Source organism: Aquarana catesbeiana, linkage group LG07 (assembly GCF_042186555.1).
Source record: "Aquarana catesbeiana isolate 2022-GZ linkage group LG07, ASM4218655v1, whole genome shotgun sequence".
Classification (NCBI taxonomy): Eukaryota; Metazoa; Chordata; class Amphibia; order Anura; family Ranidae; genus Aquarana; species Aquarana catesbeiana.
In genome coordinates this window covers 136,512,455-136,525,571 of record NC_133330.1, presented here as the reverse complement: position 1 = coordinate 136,525,571, position 13,117 = coordinate 136,512,455, and the positions used below count along the sequence as shown (strand labels likewise).

The 13,117-nt window shown below is 45.7% G+C and overlaps 1 protein-coding gene across 4 annotated transcripts in view; it reads left to right on the top strand.

Moving 5' to 3' along the window:
* The window catches only part of UBN2 (ubinuclein 2), a 690,706-nt gene that overhangs the window by 638,274 nt on the left and 39,315 nt on the right, over window positions 1-13,117 (top strand). The window lies entirely within an intron of this gene.

The window sequence follows — 13,117 nt, the reverse complement described above, 5'->3', positions numbered from 1 at the left end:
ACCACAGTAAATAATGTGCTTTTCATTGACATGCATTGCAGCACGATGGCAGATACAGGGGGAATTCACTAAATTGTTAAAAAGGCATCTCTCATAATAAAATATATGTACTTAAATCCATCCATATAATTTCTACATGTAAATGCTTTAACAATATTAATATCTGCCCAGCTAACCTATTTAGCCCAATGCATGAGGACTTGAAATCTGTGTAATAAACAAAACCCTTTGTTCTTCTTTTATAATATACACATAGATATCCCCAGTTCTTTTCTAAAACAGAAATTTAGAACATTTACAGATGTTTCTTGTCTATCAATTATCAGAAGATAGTAAAAGTAAAATGAGTATTTTATAATTGCACAGAATTTCCTAAATTGGCAGAATGGGCCCCTTTACACATCCCTTATCCCTACTGTTCTCGGTCACTGAGCAGACAGCCGGTGACTATCAGTCATCGGTTATCTGCTCTGCCCCTCCATTGCTCACTAGAACGTAGGGATTGTGGTGGGAGCGGCTGGCTCAGCCTCTCAGCAGCTCAGTGAGAGACTAATCCAGCTTCCGATCCAGGCATCTGGGTGGATCTTGCTTGTAAAGTCGGGATCTTTCCAGAGCCTGGCCCGGCTCAGTGACTTCAGCCAGCAGCAGGTTTTAGCCCGCTGTCGGCTGAAAACAGGTCACAGAAGTGCAGAACTAACTGCACTCCTGTTATCCCCAGGAAACATATGGTCAGAATAGCTTTGGCTGTATGTCTCCTTTAACTCTCTAGAACAACTTTCTGCAATGTTATTTCTCATATATAGTAGTTGATATTTTGTAGCTTTGGAAACATATTCATTACTAGGTCATCTTGAAAGTCTCTGATTGCACATTTCCCAAATCATCTTCCAGGACAGTTTACATGAGAGAGAGAGGCTCCTCCCACCAGAAAACACATGTTCCACTTTTTCTTTAAAAGCACAGGCATGCTCCCAAGTCCTGTTTCATTTTTCTTCCTGCCAGATAGAACACATCCCGAGTTTATTTTTCTTTTGCTATCAGATCAGCATGCAGGGCATGGCTTTGGTGGTATGACCACTACTCAGGCTCACCAGAAACTCTTATGGGTTCCATCATTTTACTATCATTGTTTGGTTGTTGAGGGATCTCTCAGATGCTGCATCTGTCCCCTGGTACCTCTAACACTGAGAACCAAGCGATTAAACACAGCTGATCGCATGGTTCTCACAGCTCCGTGAGCAGAGAGCCGCTGACCTCCAAGAAATTTCTAAGGTTTGCACTGAAGGGCCAGGAAAGACACCGTATGTATTTTCCAGTTCAACTCCCTACCTTTTAGCCTATCTTCATCCCCCTGCATTTTTAAAAAGGTGTTGGTAGAAGCTTTGCAACACTTCAGGTTAAGAGAAAGTTCTCAGCTTACTTGGGCTACACGATAAACGCATTGAATGCTAAGGTATATCTGACGTCAGAAAAGGTGCCGTAAACACAACAAGATGCGGTGCAACAGAATGCACAATAAGGATGCTGTTGGGAAGCATGATGGAGGCAATACCAGTGGTCCAATGGGCACAGCTGCATTCAAGGGCCATTTAAAGTTATGTTCTTGCACAGTGGGATCACCTTCTCTAGACTCAAGCATACCCATTTCACAGGAGGTGAAGGAATCTCTCAGTTGGTAGACAAAACCACAAGTTCTGGAGCAATTGCACAAATGGAAACAGCAGGATCCTATCAGAATCTCTACAGACACCAGTTCCTGGGGATGGGGAGATCACTTGGTAAATCACATAGCCCAAGGGAAATGGAAGTTAGTGATGTTGGAAAGCTCCTCAAATCTGAGGGAGCTGGCAGCCATGGCAGAAGCTCTTGTAGCTTTTCAAGAAAAGATCAGAGTAAAAAGTTCAAATACAATCAGACATTATTACCACAGTAGCTTATTTAAACAGGCAAGGTGGCACAAGGTCGGAAAAACTTATGAGAGTATCAGGAAGACCTCTGGGAAGAGAGATGGTGAACACCAGAAATGGATCTCTTTGCCAACAGAACCAATGGAAAGGTGAAAATGCTTCCTTTTCTTCCATACAATGTCCAAGCATCTTTGCTGCTGTTCCCGCTTGCATAGAGCCATGTGGAATAAAGTTCTGTTCCTTCTGGACACCTATAATGACTTTAGTCACTTCTGGTTACCCGACCCTTACCTGCTACAACTGATGAGCTGAGTTTCATGAGCACCTGAGGCCTTGTCTTTTACATTGAACCTTACGTTACCCTACAACCATGTGGTCGCAACATATCTGATCTTAGATGTGGGGAAGGGAGGTGTGACGAAACGTGGTGCCAGACCACTACCCTTCTCACCAACTTGTGACAAAAGACTGTTCAAATTTCAGTCCATGAGCAAAGTGATCTATTGGCTCTCATCACTTGACAGCTCTTCTTTTGCTTTATGGTACACAAGAGCTGTCACAATGTGGTTGTATTGCACTTTACTTCATATCAATATAGGTGTTGACAGAGATCATCTGAAAAATCATCTGGTCTAAGGTGTGGTTGTTGGGATGTCATCATGTTTATAACCAAGTGCCAGATAGTTTTCTATAAATATTAATATCTCTAAATATCTGCAGGGTACAGTTGCCTACCCTGAATATTATTGTCCAACATGAAATTAGCTTAGAAATGTATATAGATACGACAGGTCTCGGATATCTATTCCTCATAGGAGGGTTGTGAGGGTCTAATCCACTCTGGTACCTCCTGGCCAGGGGCCTATCTGCCATAAGGCAAACCCAGGTGAAGATATAAATAGTGATCAGCGCAACTGAAATTGAAATGAGCTAAAATCATTCAAGGAAAAGATCTTCTGTGCCAAATTAATAACTGTACAGTCATGTGCAAAAAGTGAAAAAAGTTGCGCTGATCACTATTTTATATCTTCACCCATTCTAAGTGCACTGTATACACTTTAGGTCCAGCTTTAACTGGTTAGATTAATTATTTATTTATTCTATTCACTGTGATAGCGCAAGGGACTTTATTATATAAGGAAAACAAGGTGTTTTCCTTCTCCTTCGGTGGTATTTTACAGGGGAATGGCGCCGCCCCTCCCAGAACCCACCCCCCCCCAGCAGAAGGGATACTAGAGAGGAGTCCTGTCGCCGAGGTCTGCAGAGAACAGATGCAGACAGGGCTGCCGATCTCATGCCCCTAAGGTCGTCATCCCAGAGGCGGCCGAGACCCATAGCTGGCTCCACCGCTGGCTCTACTGCCCACTGGTTGCTAGGGTGGCACCGCCTCCGGTCTAGCAACCGGTCATGTCCCCACCCTCATGCAGAGGGAGGCTTAGGGCCCAGCATTCAAAGCAGAGGAGGATTTAACTTCCTCCTCCTCCGGGATCACGCCTAGTGCTTTCCACCCACATCCTCCATCTCCATGATCTCCTTCAACTTGCTCTGAGGGAAGGAAATGCTGAAGACTCTGAAGTGAGGCTGGAAACGTGTGTGTAGTGTCATGATGGAGCCGGAAAGAGACCTGCCAGAGACCCATACAAAGAGGGGTTCATTCTGGGACTTGTAGCCCTTCACTTTTGGGGTATGTGACCCCTCCCAAAAGTGAAGGACTACATGTCCCAGGATGAACCCCTGGGAGCAAGTTGAACAGTGCTGCCAAACAGTGCCTATCAGTGGCCATCAGTGCTGCCCATCATTGCCAATCGTTGGGGGGGGGGGGGGGATTTTGACTGACTGACCGATGGGGGTGTCGGGGATCCACCACTGGTACCTACACTGAATTGTATATTGGTTAAGAGAAGTCTGTGTGTCTTATCAATGGACTGTTAAAGTCCTGGTGTGCAACTAAGAGGTTGTGTATTTTATGAGCTGAAAAGAGGGAGGGAGGAAGGAAGGTCACTGCAGCTGTGTCTTCTTATGACAAGATGGCATGGGAAATGTGTGATCTGAACAAAATGGCTGCTACACACACACACACAGCTATTCGTGGGCCCAGTATGCACAACCATTACACCTCCTTCAGGTGGTGGCATGGGAGGGAGCTGCAATTTTCCTTCTGACGCAACCAGCTCCTGCTGGCTCGGCTTGTCGCGACAACCAATCAGCATTGCCGTGGGTGCTGCACTCCCTATGCTGGATTGTGAAATCATATTGCTGAAGAATTAAGCTCCACCGATTTAACCAGCTCAGTGGGTTGTGAAGAGCCCACACGATTGCAAAACACTTGTGACGGACCGCCTGGCACCCAGCATGGGTGCCTTTGCATAGATGCAGCTTCCTCCACTCTGAAACCAGTATTATAGCTTAGAATTTCATCCAAGAACTAGACACTAGCTTAGGTGCAAACAGGAACTGCCTTTATGTGAAAAAACGACATCTGCGCCAAAGATCCTTATGTGCAAGTGTGATACTCTTGCTGCTAAACTAGAAAAACCTTGTGGATAACACAAATGTGCCATGTACTATAAATAAATATGGGCACTAGGTACCCTAGATTTATATATACTATTATGTTTTGGATTCAGAACAAAATCTGATATTCTTATATCTACCCCTTTGCCAAATTAAAAAGCAAGTAATCACGCTGTGACACTCGGTTCAGAATGAAAGACTTCTGATCTCTTTATTTCCACTTCCACAGTTTTATACATTTTCGCCAGACAAAAACAAAGCACTTGCAAAACACGTTATTGTGATATTGAGATTTTTTAGCAATTTCAGCAAATTTAGCAATTGATCATAACTATTATTAAATGTTGACGTTATGTCTGCTATTGGCGCGTTTTCTTGGAAGAGACAGGAAGAAACAGTCTTTTTATAATTCATTGCGGTTTGGCTTCAGACTGAAAAAGAGGAACTAGCAAATATCTGCTGTCATCTGAAAGTTCTTAGAGTTAAGGTTTTTAACATTTCAAACCTCTGATGCAATATTACATTCTAAATAGCCATTTTAATATTTTTACCTGTTGACATCCATTACAGTTCCCCCATTTCAAAATGTCTATTTAAAATCTGTCCCTTACACTTAAAATCCTACCCCTGGCCCGTTCCCCTGCAACTTTTTTCAACTGTATATAGAGGAAAGCAATGACTAACTCATTACCCTACTCGATACAGCTGGGAGGGGCAATCAGGTGCTGTCCGTCCCTGTAACATTATTATTATTATTTCAGGTACTTATATAGCGCCGTCAATTTACGCAGCGCTTTACATATACATTATACATTCACATCAGTCCCTACACCCTCAAGGAGCTTACAATCTAAGGTCCCTAACTCACATTCATACAGACTAGGGCCATATTAGACCGGATCCAATTAACCTACCAGCATGTCTTTGGAGTGTGGGAGGAAACCGGAGTACCCGGAGGAAACCCACGCAGACACAGGGAGAACATGCAAACTCCAGGCAGGTAGTGTCGTGGTCGGGATTCGAACCAGGGACCCTTCTTACTGCTAGGCGAGGGTGCTACCCACTACACCACTGTGCCGCCATGTGCCGCTTATGGTGATGCACCTCGAGGGGAGGTGACTGTAACGGAGTGCATTTCATAATTTTCATCTGGTATTTCCTGATTCATAAAAGCAAAAGAACATTGGTTAATAGCTTTCCCTACACACTTTTTAAGACAGGGGAGAATACAGCAAACTGACAGCCAAGGTTACCAAAATTATCAGGATGGTTATTCCTATCTGTGTTAGTAATCCCTGCCACCCTCACCTAACCCAAGTGAAGTATTGATCCCAAGGGTTGGTGAGCCCTGAATTCTTTTTGAATTCTTCGGACAAATCCTCAAGTTTCCTGATGGCCAGTCACCTTACCGTTTGGGCCAGTGTTGTCTGGGATGTAGGTACAACATGTACCTGTTTTAGGCACCATTTTACACACACCCCCCTTTTTAGCTAGGACCATATCTAAGGCCATGCGGTTTTGGAAAGTCATGTGTGACACGGCTTCTAGTTGTTCGGCTAAACCTTGGAGTGCATCTCTGGTGTATTTGACAAACCTTTGTTGGTTATAGTAGATGTAATTTATCCAGTCTACATTTTTATTTACAGTGATGATGGGGATCAAAGATTCAAATCCTGCTGCTACTTGGTCTCTTGCTTTGAACTCATCTGGGACCCCTCTAGGGACCCCTATGTTGTCTATGTATACATGAGGGTCAAAGCTTCCTGCTGGGGCACTCCTTCGCCTCCTGTTAAGCCTGGGTATGTCGTTTAAGTCTGGTTCTATTTGTGGAGTGGCCTCTGGAAAAATAGGCAGAGGCATTATGGCCTTGGCCAATGCGCATTCTCCTGTCCACTGCTCTGTTAATCTGCTTCTGATTTTCATGTCTCCGCAAATCCAGTATGTGTCTCCCAAGGACTGGACTTGATTTTGTACTAAATCAACGGAGCCCTCACTATAAGATCCACAGTAACCCCTAGTGAAATTCCCAAAGGGTTTCCCCATTCCCTGATACTGTCCATAGCATGTGTAATTGCCAGCATATATGGTGATACCTTCTCCTGGCTTGAGAGTCTTGGTGACTATGGGATATTCCTCCTTCCAATGTTCACAGAGGGAGTGGTTAGTGGTTGTGTTGGTAAACAGGCTAAGGAAACATGTCTCATGTTCGGGGGGTATGTTTAGGGGTTCTGTTCCCAAATGAGGCCTAGCCCCCCCCCCCCCCCCCACATACATAGCAATTGGTCTTGTTATGTTTCTCGGCATTGTACCTCATCCATTCTAGCCACAAGTTTACATCTGAGAACCCGGTTTCTGCAGCCATGGTTTCCTCAAAGGTAGGGTCTGCTATGGCCACCATGTCCCCTAACTTCTGTATATGGAGCCTCAGGGGGTTTGAGCTAAATGTGGATTGGGGAACTCCCCACTCTGGGTTATTGAACATATCTTTCAGTTGGAAAGGCTTTCTAAAACCGGGATGCCCACCTCCCCACCATAGGCCCAGAACATAGGTCCCACTGTCTTCTGGGCTAGGATTCTCAATGGTCAGCCTGAACTCTTTGGTGTAAGGCTGATCTGTGTGTTTGTTGATTGTCATTCTATCTAAGAGTGACTTCCCATTTTTGTCTTTCCTGTTTTGGGCATTTTCAGGTTTGTACCCCCAGTGTTCCAACCCACTGCTCCCCAAGAATCACAGTTGTCGCCCCAATAGGTGTCAGTGACGCATACATACACAGTCATGGGTCTCACTGCTTCATCCCAGGGACGAATTTTGTACACAGTACCTGGAATTATTTGTTCATAAGAGGATATAAAAGTGGCAACATATGTATTGGATGAGTTATACCAGAATTGTGTTATACCATCTTTTTGCCTGATGGCTACCTCCTGTGCCTGAACAGTAGTCACAATGAAAAGGATATACAGAATCATTTGGTTCCCTCTGCCTCTTCCTCAGGTACAGGGACTTTCTTGCAGTGGAGGCATGTGTTCACGTGTGTTTTCTCACAAACTTCTTTACCAGGGCCCAGTCTTTGGGGACCAACTTGTGTGATCCTGTATCTCGCTCAGGATCTGGAATGGAGGAGAATACTTCCAAATGGATATAGATTAATTCCCGAGATAAAGCAGTCACATAATCAGTTAATACATCAGATTGGAGCTGTAATTGCTGTGGGAAGTAACAACCCAGCCTGGTGGCTGAAACAAACATTATCCCATAGGGTGACAGATCGTGGTTTCCCCTTGGAGTGTACCTAACACTGAATAAGGCTATGGGCAGGCTATCTGGCCAACTCATCCCTGTTTCCTGAGACATTTTTAGCATCCTAGATTTTATTGTGCCGTTTAATCTTTCCACCTTCCCACTGCTCTGAGGATGGTATGGGGTGTGGAAAGATAATGTGACCCCTAAAGCTGCCCATATCTCTTTGGTTACTGAGGCCGTGAAAGCCGGCCCCTGGTCACTCTCTCTAACCTCTGGGACACCATACCTGCACACTGTTTCTGTTTTAGCCAAAGGATTTTGCTGTCAATCAATGCATATCAGCCTCTCTTTGGCACCTGGATGTGGTCGATCTGTATCCTTTGAAAGGGGTACTGGGCCTTTGCTAGGTGCTTCAAAGGTACCTTTTCCGTTCTTCCTGGGTTACATTTAGCATAAATAGTGCATGACTTGCAAAAGTTGCTGGTAAGTGGTGTAATCCCCGGGGGCTAAGTAGTATTTATTGATCAGGGCATTCGTCAAAGTTTTTGACAGATGAGAGGCACTGTGGGCCCACTGTACCACTGCAGGAAACATTGATTGTGGCAGACACGGCCTCTTGTTTAATTCCATGATTCCTTCAGTTTCTGTGGCTCCTTTCTTGATTCACACTTCTTTTTCTTCTTTGTCAGCTGCTTCTTGCTGCTCCTTGAGATGGGTCCTGCTTACAGGAGGGTTTTGTAGAATCATGGTGGTCTATACCGTTTCTTCAGGGGTACCCACTGTATCATCCAGGATGGGTGCATCCACTCCACTGACCACTTCTTGTGTTCTGTTTGCAGCTTGTTTCGCAGCAGTATCCGCCAGATAATTGCCTCGTGCTTCTTGGGAATCCAGCTTGCTGTGCGCCTTTATCTTGAGTATAGCCACTTGTGCTGGTAGGAGTAGGGCATCCATTAAGTCCTTGATAGATTCACTGTGTTTTACAGGTGTTCCTGCTGCTGTCAGGAACCCTCTGGTTTTCCGCATGATCCCAAAATTGCAGGCAAAGCCGAGGGCGTATCTTGAGTCTGTATAGATATTAGCTCTTTTCCCCTCTGCCAATTTGCATGCCATTGTTAGGGCCTGGAGTTCTGCTTCCTGGGCAGACATGGGGGAAGGCAATACTGAAGCCTGAAGAACTGTATCTTCGGTGGTGACTGCGTATCCTGTGTGCTCCGTCCAGCGCTGTCCTGGAACCATCCACGAAGATTGTCAAGTCAGGATTCTCAAGGGCTGTTTCACTGACTGTCTGTAAATGTGAAGTCTCCATTTTCATCACCTCGAAACAGTCATGAGCGGTGAGATGAGCATCATTCTCTAAAAAGGATCCCCCCCCTCGAGAGGTGGAAGTAGAGTGGACGGGTTGAGAGTATCACATCGGAGGAGAGTGATTTTATTAGGGAGGAGCAAGGCACACTGGAGTCTGAGGTGTCTTGCTGAAAACACGTGCTTGGGCTGTACTTGGTTTAGTATGGCATTTATGTCATGAGGGGCATTGGGCTTCAAAGACAGCTCTGAAGCCACTGAGTCCAGTTGACAGGAGTAATACCCAATGGGCCTGGTGTCTGTTGCCATGGGCCTGAGTCTTTTGCCATGGGCCTAAGCCAAAACGCCTGTGGCATGTTCTTGTCTCTCTGAGACAAACCGTTTGAAAATCATTTAATCCCAAAGCAGGGGCTGTTGAAAGGATCTCCTTAAAAGTTTTAAAATAGTCCACAGCTTCTGGAGAAAGCAAGAAAGGGCATCATAGTGGGGTTGCATCAAAATGGAGGCTTCTGGGCCATAGGAGATTAATCCTAGGAAAGCATGTAAGGGCTTATGACCTTGAGGCAAAGGGATGGCTTTGATTGCAGCAACTCTTTCTTAAGTGAGATGTCAGGTGCCTTGAGAGATTCAGAGGCCTAGGAAAATCACTTTCTCTCTGGACTTTTTACTTTAAGGCCAGTCCTTTTGTGGTCGCCTGCATCCTTGCTCAGCCAGGTAGTGGAGGAGGCTTTCAGAGAAGATTAAGGCATCACCAAGGGTATCTGCACAAGTAGAAAGTCATCTACATACTGAAGGAGTACAATGTCTGGGTGTAACTTCATCCAGTTGTCCAGAATGAGGTTCTTTACCTTGGTGAATTGGGAAGGGGAGTTCTGGGCACCTTGTGGCATAACAATCCAGCTAAGTCTACTACTGTAAAGTATTTTGCTGTGGGCGGTATTCCTGCCAGTAAGGTGTGTGGGTTGGCCACAATAGGTGTCTCCAATACAGTAGCTTCGTTCACAGCCCTAAGGCTCTCCTTTTGCAGTTCGTTTCTTCACTGGGAACAGTGGTGTGTTGCACGGAGATGTGCAGGGTATCAGAGCTCCATTTGACAGAAGGGTCTTGATTTGCTTTGAAATAGATGCAGCTTGAGCTGGCTTCAAGGGGTATTGTGGTCTTCTGGGCAAGGGGGCCCCAGGCTTTAGCTGTACCATGATTGGTGGCACTTTTAGACTTCCTAAGTCTTCAGGGGACTCGATCTAAAACTTCTTTTGGGATTCAGGATTCCAACCTCGCATTGTGCACCCAATGATAACAAAAGGGGAACGGAGCACAGTGCTGAGGCATCATCGATGGTTAGCGGTGGGGAGACCAGAACACCACCATCGGCGGGTTGGAAGGAAATAGAAGCCTGGAGTCTGGATAAGACATCAGCCCCTAAAAGATTTAAGGGGCATGTGGAAGAGACCACAAATCTTGCTATCTTGCTAGTAGATCAGGAAAGTTGCCCACTTGTAAAGGGCGTGTAAGGGGGTTTTTCCTGGGTGTTCCGTCCACCCCTACACATGTTATGTCAATGTCTGATAAGAACGAGGTATCGGATAGTTCTTCTGCCCCAATTACACTTTTGGCAGCGCCTGTGTCACATAAGGTAGTAGGATGGTCCTCGATGGGGAGAGTTATTTTTGCGAGAGGACCTCCTGAGTCTCCAGAGGTTACCATTATAGGGGTAAGTGACACAGGTTTGCCGAAATCCTAGCGGAGAAGGTCTGTATGGTCTGGAGGGGGTGGAGGAGGAATGTCATGTCTTCTATTCTTCACGTGGGTCTTCACGTGGGTCACGGTTGGGGCCTGGTTGCCTGTGGGCAAGCTTCTACTGTCTTCGGTATTCTCTTCTGGAATGGCCAGGTCTTCCGCAGTTGTAGCAGACACGTGGAGTTGGTACTGGTGGGCGCAGATAGGGTGTGTCAGAGGCCATCTTGAGAGGAGCTACTCTCTACTGCTCTGTGAGGGTTCTGGACCTAATAACTACTAACTCCATTAGCGCTACTAGCCTAGCGTCTCAAGCTCCATTATTCTATACTCAGACCCTTTCGGATTGACTCTTTAAGACATGAAATAAATTAACATGTGTCTATGTGCTTTGTTCAGTACACTAAAACCCAAATCAGTAAACTTAAACACATATAGGCTTCAGGCGTTTGAGGGGATATATGAATACATACAGAATAAATGTTTTCTTTTCTCTTTTTTTTTTTTTTTTTTTTTTTTAGAATAACCTACAAAATACTCAGATGTGAATGAGCCCTAAATCTAGATACACTTCCTCTTTCGTTCTTCTCTTGGAATAACGCCCACAATACATAAACTTCCTCTAAATCTGTACTACTCTTAAATATATTCTCGATTGAATTTGAACGTTTTAAACCAGTTATTGCTAATACAGCTTAAACACAAATAAAATCATTTGCATAAATATAGCACATTTGCTACATTCATTATTATTAGAGAAACTCCTTAAAGGCAGACTCTCAGACTCTCGGTGGTGAAGGGAAAGGACCGTATTGGGGTTGTTGCCTTTGGTGTGAGGGTCCAGGAACCCATTCAAAGGGGGTTCAGGGAAAGTACTGGGTAATGGCTGCTGGATTGCAAGGGGCGTAAGAGGGCCTGTAAACGTATGTCACCATATAGGTGGTCAAATGGGTCGTTGGACAATGGCACAAAGGAACCCATTCCCCGGCCGATGAGTCATACATGGGGATGGATCCAATGCGGGGTGTGCCTTGAAATGTAACAGTCTGTCGTTTTGGGCTTGTACCTGTTCCAGCATGCCTGTCAGCTTGGTGCATCCTGGCAGGGCCGGCATGACCCTGGTCGGGACTTTAAGAGGAGGGACCGGGTTGGGTCCCCTGGTCTATTAGCGTTAGGTTGGGCCGAGTATGAGTCCCTAGTCCCAGGTCTATTAGGGCAGGAGGGCCAAGGGGGGGGGACCTCCTGAGGCTTGAGTGTCTGCGTTTCCCCTCTTGTGAGCTGTCCGAGTCTTCCCCAGAATGTACACTTGTCATTAATGGGGTAGGTTGGGCTCTGTAATACGATACCAAGGGACTGGTCTATCACCGGATATATATGGGTAGGTTCCGGTGGGGGCGGTGGTGCAGGTGGTACAGTTTGGGTCGGGCATGTGTGACCGCAACCACCTGAGCCGTACAAAGACAAGTGCACATTGTCTACTATTAAGCACGGTGGGGGAGGTGTCACAGGCTCCTCTGTCACTTGTAGCTGAGGGGTAGTAGACAAAAGGGAGTGTCTACTTCCTGGGGTCCAGACGCCATTATAGGGCGATGGCTGGCTGTCTGTCTTAGCTTTTGACCCCTTTTCTGGCTTCTTGTACACATACATAATACAACCATTCTGACATATTTCATGTTCTATCCATCCTTCTTCATGAATGGCTTTGGCAACTTTGAACCAAGCGTCTGCTGTTCGCAGCAGCCCATGGCCCCACAACAAATCCCTTTCCCTTCTTAAAAGAGCACGCCATTCGTTCGGCTCTAGCCGACCACCCAAATGCATAGTGACCCCACACACTTTTGTCAATCTCTTCCGTTCCTTGACAGCATCTTCTCCTTCTCGCTCTAATGCCAAATCACAAGCCAAACTAACCTCTTTAGGTCTCTCTAACTTCTGCCCCATCGTTCGCTATTGGGAAGTTTGTGCCCAGGCTCAGGATTTGTATGGCGGTTTTATGAAGCTGTCCTGGACTCGAGGGTCTGACAATTCTCTAACCACCACCTGTCCTCTTTCGGATCACCTTGCAATATATAACACTATCTTGCTACGTTCTGTCTTGATGACTGTGATATTTATGTATGTCTGCTCAGGATTTTTAATGGGTCATGAGGCTGTCCTGGACTCAAGGGTCCGACAATCCTCTATCCGTCACCTGGTACCGGTTCAGACCATATCACAGTCTCAAGTTAACAAGCACAAAAGACAAAATGGATAGAGAGAGAAAAGAACATCTACAGTGTTCGACTGCCGTGCAAGTCTCCTTACATGCGTCTTCCCAAAACGTAGACCAGTCACAGCCCTGCCCACTCAAGTGGCCACAGGTAGGGGAGCGGGCGAGTAATACGTGACTAATTACCCTCAACGAGACAATTAA